Raw genomic sequence first — 15,218 nt, forward strand, 5'->3', positions numbered from 1 at the left:
CACACAAGACCTTAGAACTGTGCCACACACGCGCTAACCACTCCGTCGCCGTGCTGCCCTATCATAATAATCGATACGAATAATTACCCATTATAATACCCAATATAACATGAAGGAAAAATATAAGAGTAGTAGTACAACCCCAAACAATAGATTAAAGGGATAACCACAAACCTGTCTTTTTTCATTTTCTCCTTTTATACTTCCTTTTTTTCTTAACTTGTTTATACAACAATAATCATTTGTAATATAATGCATCAAAGCAAGTGAGCAGTTTGAGAGCCGGCTCTCTTTAATGAGTTGAGTCAAAAAAGCCGGTTCTCTAAAAAGAGACGGACTTCCTTTTACTACACAACTACCACGGAATGATGCATGATGGGAAATCCCCAGGCAGGCAGACGCATGCGCACAGTTGCATCAAACCGCTCGCTTAGTTTGCAAAGAAAAAAACGACACAGAGATAGAGGCTACCGCGGCGAACTCGTTTGACTTGATTGATTTGCCGTTTCGTGATAGTCGGTGTATACCGGATGGTACTCATAATTGACAAATTTGCGTTTTTCCGTATAGATTTTTGATTGACAGCATACACAAGCCTATTACAGACGCGCACACAGACAATCCTGCCCACCAAACACATAAAAAACATCAACATTCTCTTTTGTTTGGTTTATATGAAACTGTATATTTCCTGGAAGCTGGGCACACAAACTACATTTTGAACTATAACCACAGGACCAACAATGTAATTTTCCAATACAAATATCCATTATCTGCACTGCTTATCCTCAGTAGGGTCGCCCATCCCAGCCATCTTCGGGCAGTGGGCAGGGGACACACTGAACTGGTTGCCAGCCAATCGCAGGGCACACAGGGACAGACAATTCACTCCTAGGGACAATTTGGACCGGCCAATTCACCTGACGTGCATGATTTTGGAATGTGGGAGGAAACCGGAGTGCCCAGAGGAAACCCACGCAAGCTCGGGGAGAACATGCAAAATTCTGCACAGGAAGGTTGGTAGCTGGATTTGAACCCATGACCTCAGAACTGTGCCGCACACGCGTTAACCACTGCTCCACCGTGATGCCCTCCAACACAAATATGCAGTATCAATATCAACGCAAATTATATCATCATAGGTAGAAAACAATTTTGACAATGCACTCCATCACTCTCTCTCTCACTCCCCTCTCTCTCCTCTCTCATATGTCTCTCGATCACACCTTATTTGGTCACTTACGTCCGTATTCAAATTTCCTCCTTCTAGCTGCAATCACTGACCTTTATTTCCCTCATATCACAACCCCCCCTCGTCCCTATTTAAACACACTCTCTCCTGGCTCTGTGCTAGTAAGTAGTCTTCCATGTCACGTCCCAAGCCTTCTTATCTCAGCGTCTTATTTTTAAAATGTTGCCTGCCCTTCCGGATTACGATTACGAACTCCTGGACCACGATTGTTGCCTCGTTACCTGACTTACTTTATAAGGAACCCTGCCTGATTAAAAGACCATTGTTCGTTGTACTAATCAGTGTTCCTGCCCTTTGCTTCTGCACCACCCCAAATGGGTTATCGACAGTTTTGTGTATGTCATGGCACCGGACCAGATCGGAGGCAGGAGGCAGGAAGGATGAACTCATTCGCGTTAACGATCCGTACTTTTATTTAGCCGAATAAAAGTCATCCGACACTCAGGGACAAAACAAACAAAAACAGGCTTTACAGGCAAACAGGAACTCAGACTAAAAATACTCACAAAACAGGTTTTACTCAAAACGCGCAAACACAGGTTTCCTCCAGACAGACAGAACAGAATAATGCAGAACAGAAAACGCAATGAACCAGCACCCGCAATTCCCACAACCCACCCTTAAAAAGCACACACGCAAATTAGCTGATCTACTACAGCCGGTGCTCAGGGGGCGGGGCCAGACGGTCGCCACGGTGACCATGCTGACCATGACAGTGTACCGGTAAGTCTATGAAAACCCTCAGCAAACACTGCTGCAACATGAGTTCACTGGATACTGGTTGAATGTGTTGAATTGTTTAAATCACAGGTGTCAAACAGGCGGCCCGCGGCCCAGATCAGGCCTGCTAAGGGATTGAATCCGGCACGCGAGACAGCACTCAGAGAAGCGCAAGAGAAAAACAAGCTGCAGGTTGAAATATGTCAACTTGATGTTGCCAAAGCCAGGTGCCTCGAACAAAGACACTTTACTTGTATTTATTTCTCTCTCTCTCTTTCTCTCTCTCTTTTCCACCCCTTTTCTCCCACTCTGTCTCTGTCTCTTTCACTCTCTGTGTCTCTCTTTTTCTCTTCCTTTGTTGCTCTTTGTTACTTTCTCTCTCTCTGTTTTTTTAACTTTTTTTGCTCTAACTTCCTTTTTCCTTTTCTCTCTTTTCTCTTTCTTTCTTCCCACATTTCGCGCTTTCTTTTCTCTCCTTCTGTCTTTCTATTTCTCTTTGGCTTTTTCTTCCTCTCCCTTTCTTTTTCCCCTCTCTCACGACTTTTTATCCCTTTTGTCTCTCACTCTCTCTCCCTCTCTCTTTTTCTTTCTTTGTCCTGCCCTCTCTCCTTTTCCCTCCCTCTTTCTCTTATTTCTTTATCTCTCTTTTTTTCCCCTTTAATCTACTAGTGTGGCCCCCGACAGAATATTTGTTATATCGTGTGGCCCCCGAGTTAAAATGAGTTTGACACCCCTGGTTTAAATGTTCGGTCTTTACGGAAAATTACAGTTCTGCTTTTTATCGTATCATATCCAGTGCAGGCAACTTTGATAAACAGAAAAGGAGAGAGGAAAAGACATGCATTTGATGGTTAATTTATTAAAAGAAACTGCTTTTCTTTTGAATGACTTGCCAGTCTTTTTTTAAGCGAGGCTTATATTTGAAATGTAGATATTCTCAAGGGAATAAGTGTTTGTGATCAAATGATGTTTGGCAAGTGCTTAACCGAGTTGTAAACTGCAGAAAAATTACAAGTTAGATAAAAACGAGCTTTTAAATACGTTTCTGAGCATGTCAATCAAAACTTGAGTGATTTTTTTTAATCACAGAGTCAGAATGTCTTATGGTCCCTAAGAACACTACAAAAACGAATGAAAATCTTTGTTGATCTTTTGGAAAATAATAGATTGTTGAAGCTATGTTTTAAAAATTGTAGTTTGGCCATCAAATTTTTGGTCTGACGGACCAAATTACCATTGTATCCGGAACATGACACTGAAGTGGGAATCGCGTGGTGAAATCAGGGTCGCGGGGGTGCTGGAGCCCATCCCAGCTGTCTTCGGGCAGTGGGCAGGGGACACCCTGAACGGGTTGCCAGCCAGTCGCAGGGCACACAGGGACAGACAATTCGCTCGCTCATTCACACCTAGGGACGATTTTGTCCGGCCAATTAACCTGATATGCATGTTTTTGGAATGTGGGAGGAAACCGGAGTGCCCGGAGGAAACCCAGGCAAACACGGGGAGAACATGCAAACTCCGCACAGGAAGGTTGGTAACTGGAATGGAACCCATGACCTCAGAACTGAGCCGCACACGCGCTAATCACCGCGCCGACGTGCTGCCCCTATATATCTCATCTCATTAGCTACACCGCTTATCCTCAATAGGGCCGCGGGGGTGCTGGAGCCCATCCCAGCCATTATCGGGCAGTGGGCAGGGGACACCCTGAACTGGTTGCCAGCCAATCGCAGGGCACACGGGGACAGACAACTTACTCGCTCATTCACACCTAGGGACAATTTGGACCGACCAATTCACCTGAAATGCATGGTTTTTTTGGAATGTGGGAGGAAACCGGAGTGCCCGGAGGAAACCCACGCAAGCACGGGGAGAACATACAAACTCCGCACAGGAAGTCTGGAGCTGGATTTGAACCCACACAGGAGGTTCCCAAGACATGAACTGTGCCGCATATATATATATGTACATATATATATATGTATATGCACGGTGGCGCAGTGGTTAGCGCGTGTGCGGCACAGTTCTGAGGTCATGGGATCGAACCTCCTGTGTGGAGTTCGCGTGTTCTCCCCGTGCTTGCGTGGGTTTCCTCCGGGCACTCCGGTTTCCTCCCACATTCCAAAAACATGCATATCAGGTTAATTGGCCGGTCCAAATTGTCCCGAGGTGTGAATGATCGAGCGAATTGTCTGTCCCTGTGTGCCCTGTGATTGGCTGGCAACCAGTTCAAGGTGTCCCCTGCCCACTGCCAGAAGATAGCCGGGATGGGCTCCAGCACTCCCGCGGAGGATAAGCGGTGGAGATAATAGATGGATATACAGTGGCTTGCGAAACTATTTGGCCCCCTTGAACTATCTATCTATTATAAAGCCGCACAATACAATAAGCCTTTTGCTGGCATTGAAACACAAATGGAGGAAAATGCTGAAACATGGTCGTAGCGATCCCCTTGTGTGCTCCATATACGATCGAAAACAAGTGTACAATAGCCATCGAAAAATAAGCGTTCATTAACCCATGAACCCGTTCATTAGGCGGCAGTAGCTCAGGAGGTAGAGGGCTCGTCTTGGGATCAAGAGATCCCAGTTCGAATCCCGGCTCCTCCGTGTTACATGTCGAAGTGTCCTTGGGTAAGACACTGAACCCCTAACACCCCCAATAAGCGGGTTAGCGCCTTACATGGCTGCACGGCCGCTATTGGGAAATGTGAAGCACATTGTAAAGCGCTTTGGGAAGTCATTGACTTGAAACGCGCTATAGAAATGCAGATCAATTCATTTAACCCAGCTAGGGTTCCTTCAACCTGGACTCATCAATGCCCACACAAATGTGAGCCTGACACCAGCGCCACAAAAACAACTTAGCCTGCGTTTCTGGGCAAGCCCCCAAAGCCCGCCGTGCATCTAAATCCACGTAGGCTCCATGGAGACACCCCCGCGGTGTGCTGTTGTCGCCATGCTCATTACTTTCCAAAGATGACACAAAGCAATATTGCGCTCGCTCCGTCTTCGTCTGGCGAGGAAGATTTTGCCAGTGTTCTCGTTTGCCCGCGTCCCCGCGTCCTAGACGCATCATTTTTGCTTGGGACGCATAGTCTCAAATCAACGTGCGTCCCCGGGACGCAACTTTTTTGACACCAAATTGCCATTGTGACCCAATTACTTTTTTTTTTTTTTTAACAAAGATTTACCGAACTCCAAACTTTTCGTCAGGCAGATCCGCCATTGTTGTTTTGGTCTCGCGCCGATATCGGCAAACGAGATCTCGTTGCTTCGAGATGACGTCATTGTTGTGGCGGTTGTCGAGTGAAAGAGAAGTATGCCTCCGAAAAAACAGTTGGTATTAGGTGCAAATCAACAAAAAATTGGTCATTTCTTCAGTGTCGGTAATAAGTCGAAACATAACACAGAAAGTGGTAACAACGGCAATAATTCCGGCACAAAAAAACGACGGAGAAATTCTTCAGAAGATCGCGAAGGCAAGGAAAACATGTGTGTTGAAGCGAGCGATTCGACGAAAGAAAATAAACAAAAGAATACTAGCAAGAAAAGGATTTTTCTGCCAAAATGGACTAAATTATATTCCTGGTGACGCTATGAGGAGGATGATAATGGATTGGACCTTGAGAAGGCATCACAACTGTGGCGGGACAGCAAACCACGAAGAATATATGAACTGAAAAATTTGAAGTGATAACTGCTTTGTATTACCAATTAACTGTGATGATTAAAACTGCAAGAATATATAAATATTTCAGCAATATTATTTTGTATAGTGTACAATATTGTGAACTGAAAAATCTGAAGTGATAACTGCTTTGTATTACCAAATAACTGTGATGATTAAAACTGAATAAAAATATAGATTAATATAATTATTTCAGCAATATTATTTTGAATAATGTGCAATATTGTTGTGAACTGAAAAATCTTGAAGTGATAACTGATTTGTATTACCAATTAACTGTGATGATTAAAACGGAATGAAAATATAGATTTATATTATAAATTTGGCGCCAATTTACAATGTCAACCTGGATACGACTAAATTTTGGGGGCCCATAGATCTCTGTTGGGACCCGTAGATTTTTGAGCATGCAAGTCCCCGGGACCCATCACTTTTCAGTGGTAAAATGAACACTGTTTTGCTGCACGTTAGTGTCACTTCGAAACTCAAAATTTGACCAATGTGTTTGGAAGTTTGCTTTTGTCGTGCTTAATGCAAGGCGGTTTTCTTTCTGTAATTAGGGTTTGTACACCTATTTCATAGCCAAGTGTAACGGGTGTAATAATAACTTTTGTTTTATTGAAATTCCTGCTGAAATACGTTGTATAGTTTTTGTGTAAGTGTCCTGCAATGATGAGTCCAACAGTGCCACCTGCTGGTATGGTTTGGCTTTTCACTTTGCGACCGGAAGGTGGAGGTTTTTGGCAGTCTAACAGCGTGCTGCCAACGGTAAGACATGATCTTTTGGTGCTCCGCTAAAAGTTAATTTTAAACAATAAGACCACAGCTGACAAATCTCTCAACATGTACAGTAATGTGATTGATGTTGTCAAGCTGTTTGGATTTATTTTCGTTTTGTTTCTGTCGCCTTTTATGTTGGTTTTGCCGGACATTTCATGTTGTGCTAAAATGCTAATTCCCCTTATAGAAATAAAAGCCAGCAGAGAAGCTTACCACGTGCTGTGTTGTGACTCATTCATTTGCAGGTAAATTGTACCCGTTCTTTATACTTGTTATTATTTCTATTTTCTCATATATAAAAAAGGATGATGTTGGTTAAAATTCAGTTTAAAGAAAAATATGTTGAATTCATTGTAAACGTTAAAAAGCCAATATACGATCTCTTGTTAAAAGTATCTTGTTAAAATGAATGTAAACATGTATCGTGATGGTTGATATTCTAAAATGTATTTTATGTAAACTGAAAAGAAAGCTCTTTGATATGTTTTAGGCAGTCTAACAGCGTGCTGCCAACGAGATCAAAGCCAGCAGAGAAGCTTACCACGTGTTGTGACTCATTCATCTGCAGCAATTATAATAAAAACCTCATCATCCAGTCCAGCGTGAATGTGGATCTTTGGTGGGACCGGTACACTGCGGTTACACTGCGGTTACACAAGCACCTTTTGAGGACTTTCAAAGCCAATTTTCCACTGAGGTTGCAGATAGAATCTCACGGGGAAGAGCATTCCACAGCACTGGGGCCCGAATGGAGAACGCTCTCAAACCTGCGGATCTCTTCTTGGCTCTTGGGATCACTAGCAGGCCAGCATTTTCAGAGAGAAGGCTCCAGACCGGAACATAGGGAGAAATTAAATCTAAAAGATATGAGGGAGCAAGTCCAAGCATGATTTTGTAAAATACCAACAGAACCTTAAAATCACATCTTAAGTTAACAGGGAGCCAATGCAGGTTAGCTAAAATCGGGTTAATGTGATCAACCTTTGTTGTCTTAGTTAAAAGCCTCGCTGCAGCATTTTGTACTAGCTGAAGACTCTTGATTTTGGACTTCGGGAGACCTGAGAGTAGTGCATTACAGTCATCGAGACGGGAGGTAACAAAGGCATAAATTAGAATCTCTGCATCTGACTGAGACAGCGTAGGACGAATTTTAGCAATGTTGCGAAGATGGAACGTGTGTTTGAAAGGACAGATCGGGGTCAAATATGACACCTACATTTTTAACTGAGTCACTCTGGGTGATATGACATTTGTCAATGTTCACAGCAGTTTTTGAGAACAAGTCACAGCATTTCGATGGACCAATAACTAACATTTCGTTTTTTCAGCGTTAAGGTGCAAGAAGTTAAGTGACATCCATTCTTTGATCTCTTTTATAACTAATATCCTGCAACAATTACTGCTCATTCATTTTGTTTCTGTCGCATTTTATGTTAGTTTTGCCGAAGATCAAAGAGATCAAAGCCAGAAGAGAAAGCCTACCATGTGTTGTGAGCAGACATGGGGACTTGAGACTTAGTGACTTGGACTCGAGTCGACTCGAGTCGCTGTTTTTATGACTTGTGACTTGACTTGGACTTGGCAATCTAAGACTCGGGACTTGACTTGTGACTTGACTTGCCCAAGAAAAAAATACTTGGGACTTACTTGGGACTTGAAGGTGAAGACTTGAGACTTACTTGAGACTTGCACATGTGTGACTTGGTCCCATGTCTGGTTGTGAGTGATCGTTTTATTCATATCTGGTTTCTTTTGTCTTTTATTAGCATATTTGGTACTGGAGTAATCCAAAAGTCATTGAAAGTAATCCAGTTAAAGTAACCCTACCCAACCCTGGTTATAGTCACTTATTCGGCGTTCACAGTCAGAAAGAGATTTGTTTCAAAGGCAACTCAATTTCCTCTAATGATAATGGTATGAACTAGTGCTAGCGCAGGAGTGTCAAACTCATTTTAACTCGGGGGCCACACGATAGAACAAATATTCTATCGGGGGCCGGACTAGTAGATTAAACAGAAAGAAAAAGAGAGATAAAGAAATATGAGAAAGAGGAAGGGAAAAGAAGAGAGAGGTTGGGACAAAGAAAGCCTGATACCTGTTGCCGACCTGTTTCTGGACCCGTTTCTGCCCTGCTCTTCCATCCCGACCATCGACCTATTTTGCCCCGTTTCCTGCCTGATACCTGTTGCCGACCTCTTTTCTGGAGTCGATACCGTCCTTGCTCTCCCGTCCCGGCTATCGACCGGTATCCCTGCTGCCTACGATTATCCTAAATAATAATAATAATAATAATAATAATTTCCTTGTATTGTCATTCTGTGTAACAATGTACACAGAACGAAATGTCGATTGCACCTGACCCGTTGTAGCGAGCCGATGCAGCCGCAGCCAACAGAGGGCGCCGCCGACCACTTTTTAAGTCTTAGGAATGACTCGGCCGGGGCGCGAACCACCGACCTCCCAGTCTCAAAATGCTGGGAATAGAAGCAATTTGCTTGAAAGGCATTCAAATTCAAAGGGCGCCTCTGCGCTCTGACAGCTGATTGCTTTTTATCTACTTTGATCGTTTTTTTTTTTGTCCACAAAAAGAAATCGTCCGCTTTGATGCTTTTGACGGCAGGGACCTAAAAAAAATCTCGTAAGACTTCGGAGTTGTTTACATGCTCTTCCTCATCTTGTTGGCACCAAAATCTCACCAACTATCCATCCATCCACCCATTATCTGCACCGCTTATCCCCAGTAGGGTCACGGGAGTGCTGGAGCCCATCCTGGCTATCTTCGGGCAGTGGGCAGGGGACACCCTGAACTGGTTGCCAGCCAATCGCAGGGCACACAGGGACAGACAATGTGCTCGCTCATTCACACCTAGGGACAATTTGGACCGGCCATTTAACCTGACATGCATGTTTTTGAAATGTGGGAGGAAACCCACGCAAGCACGGGGAGAACATGCAAACTCCACACAGGAGGTTCGATCTTAGGACCTCCGAACCGTGCTTTATTTCGATTTAAGCTTTATTTTTAGCTTTTGTAGTCTTTCACGAGTATTTATGTTGTCGTAGTCCTGCGTTATAGTATTACTGTAGGAGTCTTTATGTAGTATTTCCTCAGTAGTACTTTTGTTGTACTTCTGTTGTGTTTTTGTTGTATTTCGCAGGGTTGGGTAGGGTTACTTAAACTTGATTACTTTCAATTACTTTTGGATGACTCCAATACCAAATATGCTAATAAAAGACAAAAGAAACTAAATATGAATAAAATGACTCACAACACGTGGTAAGCTTTCTCTCATGGCTTTGATCTCTTTGATCTCCGGCAAAACGAACATAAAATGCCTCCTTATCTAGGAAGATGAGGACAGTTTACCGTGCTTAGGACAAGTACGGTATGTTCTTTTAACAGAGCTGTTTACATTTTTACAAACTATAGACCAGTATCTCTGCTTCCTCAGTTCTCTAAAATATTAGAGAGACTTTACAATAATAGACTAGAACAATTTGTAGATAAACATAAATTGATTAATGAAAGTCAATATGGTTTTAGAGCAAACAGATCAGCAACAATGGCAATTATTGATGCAGTAGAAGAAATCACCCACAGTATAGAAAAGAAGAGATACGCAGTCGGGGTATTTATTGACTTAAAAAAAGCATTTGATACCATTAATCATAATATACTATTAAAAAAACTGGAAAGATATGGCATCAGGGGAGTGGCTTTGAAATGGATTCAAAGTTATTTGACGGGGAGGAAGCAATATGTAAAAATGGAAGAGTTTTCATCTGAATATTTGGACATCTGTTGTGGAGTACCACAGGGTTCTATCCTGGGACCAAAGCTATTTAATTTATATATTAACGATATTTTTAATGTTTCAAAACTATTGAAAATAGTAGTATTTGCAGACGACACTAACATTTTCTATTCAAATGATAACTATATGGATTTGGTAACCTGTATTAATCGTGAACTAATTAACCTAAAAGTATGGATGGATATAAATAAATTATCTTTAAATTTAAATAAAACCAAAGTAATATTCTTTGGTAATCGTAAGGCAAATCAAGATTTAGAAGTAAAAATGGATGGTGTCACGATAGACATTGTATCAGAAATTAAGTTTTTAGGGGTCATAATAGACAATAAATTAAGTTGGAAAACACACATCAGACACATACAAACAAAGGTATCTAAAAGCATTTCAATAATTAATAAAACCAAAGTTCTTTTACATTATAATGCATTGTATTTATTATATTGTTCTCTCGTTCTGCCATATTTAACATATGGTGCAGAAATCTGGGGCAATAATTACAAAAGTTCACTACATCCCCTTTTTATCCTTCAAAAACGTGCAATAAGAACCATACACAGGGTAGGATATCGGGATCATACCAATATTTTATTCATGCAGTCCAATTTATTGAAATTGGATGATTTAATAAAATGTTTCACTTCACAACTGTTATTTAAGGTCAACAAAAACATAGTGCCAGAAAACATACAAAGATTATTCACTCGGAAAGAGGGAAATTATAACTTGAGAGGCTGTATTAAATGCAAAATCCAGAAGGTGAAAACAACCAGGAAAAGTATGTGTGTGTCTGTGTGTGGAGTCAGACTTTGGAATAATTTGCAAAATGAAATCAAACAATGTCCAAATATACATGTGTTCAAATTTAAATATAAAAAAGCATTACTGGCGAAATACAGAGATGAAGAAAATGGGATATGAGGGAGACTGGAAATACTGCACTTCAAACTATGGCTAACTTGTTGTTATTGTTCTATTATCACATCAGAACTGTTATAAGTATTGTGTTTATTTTTATTGATATTATCACTGGTGCCGCAGTGACATTATGCGCATTATGACGTTGAGGGATGGGTATTGCGAAGATTAGTGTATAAAATATGTGATTATTGTAACTATTATAATTATTGATATCTGACCTATTTAATAAGTATATCCATGAGATTTTGTTGTATTGGACATAAGAGGAGCTATATATAAAATGTGTTTTATAGGGAAGATAAAGGGGTAGGAAAAATAAGCATCTGCTTCTGACTACCCCTTTTCGAACATGTGTGACATTATTTCGTTGTTGATTCATTGTTTTTGTCCTGTTTTTATTTTTATGTTCGAAATAAAGTTTTCATTCATTCATTCATTCATACTGTGTTGAGAGCGTGTTGCTAGTAGCGTTTTGCTACCCTTCACAGGCACGGTTTGGGATGAAAGTCATAATATTATTATTAAAGCTTTGAAAACTCTCTCGGTGTACCCTCTTTCTTTGTAAATATGTGTAACCATGTATAATATGTATTTGCAACTGTATATTTTTGTAGTGTATTTATTTTAGAAACTTATTCTGATATGTTTTGTACGAGCAAATGAGAAAGAAGGGGCGGGGCAAACGCGGGCTGATGGGAAGTGGAGTAAAGGTGAGACGTGTTTGTGGACGCGGCCGACAATAGTGAATATATATATTTTCCCACCCTTAACTTTGGAAATATACACTTTTTTCCTTGGATTACTTTCAACGGGCACCTGGACTTTGCAGGTCTGCATTAAATCTTAAGTACTGGTATCATTTTCCGTTCTATTTGCCGGCTGTGTTTTTTGGGTTAAGTTTGTGTTTGAATTGCGTGTTTTCAATGTGGGCGCATGCGGCTAATATACAGGTGCGGCTTGTGTATGTACAAAATCGGTTTTCCTCCCGAAATGTGGTGGGTGCGGCTTATAATCAGGTGCGCTCTATAGTCCGGAATTTACGGTGATTAGCATTTCATGGTTCAGGGATTTTTAGGCCAGCACAAAAGGCCTTGCAGGCTCTCACGGCCATTCACTGGCTCTTTTAGCACAACTATTCCATGAAAGCGTTTTTTGTTAAAAAAAAAAAAGTTGCACTTTCAATGCTGTCGAATGAATGATTGGGACCGGATTGTTCTAGTCACTTCCTAGCTGTGATGAGCATTATTAACATAATCTACACTGTGCTTGCTTCTTTCTTCATTTCCATTGTTCTCCTTAAATCCACACCTTGCCTTTGATCTGCCTTGCAGGAATTAGAGGATTAGCATAATCATTTTGCATTTAGTTTTTTTACATCACACTACCCTGGCCTAAAAATAGGTCTCCTTTATAATCTCTTGGGTTTAGCCTCAGTGTGACCCAGAGTTTTGTATTGCTTTATATTCTTAATGTACCATATTGATAATAAAGTCATGGAAATAGAAATTCCCTTCATCTTAATTACTGCCCATTATTGCTAATTAATTTACAGTTACTGTTTCATAATTGATTAAAAGACGTTATTTAATGAACCCAAATCCGAACAGCTGTTATAATGGTTTTATTATATAAATGGGCACAGTTCGTGTCATGGGAACCTGTCATGGGTTCAAATCCAGCTCCAGACTTCCTGTGCGGAGTTTGTATGTTCTCCCCGTGCTTTCCTCCCACATTCCAAAAACATGCATGTCAGGTGAATTGGCCGGTCCAAATTGTCCCTAGGTGTGAACGAGCGAATGAGTTGTCTGTCCCTGTGTGCCCTGCGATTGGCTGGCAACCAGTTCAGGGTGTCCCCTGCCACTGCCTGGAGATGGCTGGGATGGGCTCCAGCCCCCCGCGACCCTAATGAGGATAAGCGGTACGGTTAATGAGATGAGATTATATAAATGTCATCACGATATGTCTCGACACTGTATTTAAATGGAGGTCTTTTTTCTTACCACTAGAGAGCGACATTTTTCCTTATTTTGTATTTTCCAAAATACTGTACTACTTAATAGTTTTTCCCTTTTAGGATCTGTCTCAGATCACGACATAACAAAGGTAAAAGATAGTATATATATATATATATGTATATACAGGGGTGGGTAGGGTTACTTTAACTGGATTATTTTCAATTACTTTTGGATGACTCCAATACCAAATATGCTAATAAAAGACAAAAGAAACTAAATATGAATAAAATGACTCACTTTTGTGCAGGCTTGGGGAGTAACGGAATACATGGAACGGCAAAAATGATGTTGGCAAGCTGTTTGGATTGATTTTCATTTTGTTTCTGTCGCATTTTATGTTCGTTTTGCCGGAGATCAAAGCCAGGAGAGAAAGCTTACCACGTGTTCTGAGTCATCATTTTATAGACACAGACACTGTGAACTGGTTTCCATCCAGTCCCAGGGCAACACTCGCTGACTAACAACTAGACAATTTAGTCCGGCAAATTAACCTGACGTGCATGTTTTTGGAATGTGGGAGAAAACCGGAGTGCCCGGAGGAAACCCACGCAAGCACGGGGAGAACATGCAAACTCTGCACAGGAAGGCTGAGAGCTGGTCTTGAACCCATGACCCCAGAACTGTGCCACGGATGAGCTAACCTTTCAGCCGTAGTGCTGCCCCCAGCTCAAAGTACAGTATAAAAACATTTAAGGTGCAGTATATTAATTCATTAATATTATTACACCATGCCTTGATCTAAAACCTACACAAAGCAAGGGAAAAACGAAGAAAGGAATAAATGAAAACTTTATTTCAAACATGAGAAAATAAAAACAGGACAAAACAATAAAATCTTGAGCAGGGACTGCACGTGAGGTGATCCTGTTGACAGTGATATTTTTCTATGTCAAGTAATTGATGATAAAATATTTATAGTCTTAAAAACAGTATTCTGGAGGGTTGATAGTATTTGTTTATTTTTATATCTTGTACTCAGATAAAAAAAACACATGTTTTCTCATTTCTAGAGGTGGAAACTAATACAATTATTTTTAATAGGAAGCGCTAGATATGATTGGACTTGCAAATGTAATCATGAAAATGATTAACCCACAAGTGCTTTCTTAGTCAGGGTTCGTACACATTGCCCATGTCCAAAATTCAAACCCTTTTGAGGACTTCAATGACAATTTTCCAATTCCTCCTGTACCATAAAAGAAAAAGTATTTTGCAGAGCCACAAATATATCTGCGATTGACGTCTAGTAAAGGCAAGGTATATTTTTTTGTATAGCCCTTAATCACAAAGAGTCTCTAAGGGCTGCAAAGACCACAGAATATTGCAAAATATAGACTATTATTACACAATCCCCTGATATAAAACCTACACGAGGGCAAGGAAAAACTCAAAAACCTCAACATGAGAAAAATGACGTTTTAGAATCTTTTATTAAGACATAGGATTTTTAAATCTTAAGTAAATTGTGAATATATTTGTTGTTTTGAACTTTACTTGTGTACATCAAGCAAACCTCTCTCAATATAATTGTTGGGTAAAATTAATGTAACATTTCGCATTTTCAGTTGCAGGAAGTTCTTCCCAGGACAATGCCATGCAAACTAATGCCAGCTGCAGTTAACAATGAGGAAAGAAATGCAATGGCAAAGCGAAGCCACAAGAGAGCAGTGTTGGCATCATTTTTAAGCAGACTGTTTTGAGTTACATTGCAACAACTTCAAGAATATACAAGCACTTAAATCAAAATTCAAGCACCAAGTATTAAGGTTCAAGCATTTTCAAGGATTTCAAGCACCTGTGCAAATCCTGCCTAGGAAGTTTGAATTAAGCCGTTTACCTGGTAGGCTCTCATGTCACATCCTTCTGAATTATTAGTTTTTAACAGGGTTGGGTAGGGTTACTTTAACTTTCAATTACTTTTGGATTACTCCAATACCAAATATGCTAAAAAAAAGACAAAAGAAACTAAATATGAATAAAATGATAACTCACAACACGTGGTAAGCTTTCTCTCCTGGCTTTGAC

Source organism: Urocampus carinirostris, chromosome 7 (assembly GCF_059441175.1).
Source record: "Urocampus carinirostris isolate Australia breed hairy pipefish chromosome 7, RoL_Ucar_1.0, whole genome shotgun sequence".
Taxonomy (NCBI): domain Eukaryota; kingdom Metazoa; phylum Chordata; class Actinopteri; order Syngnathiformes; family Syngnathidae; genus Urocampus; species Urocampus carinirostris.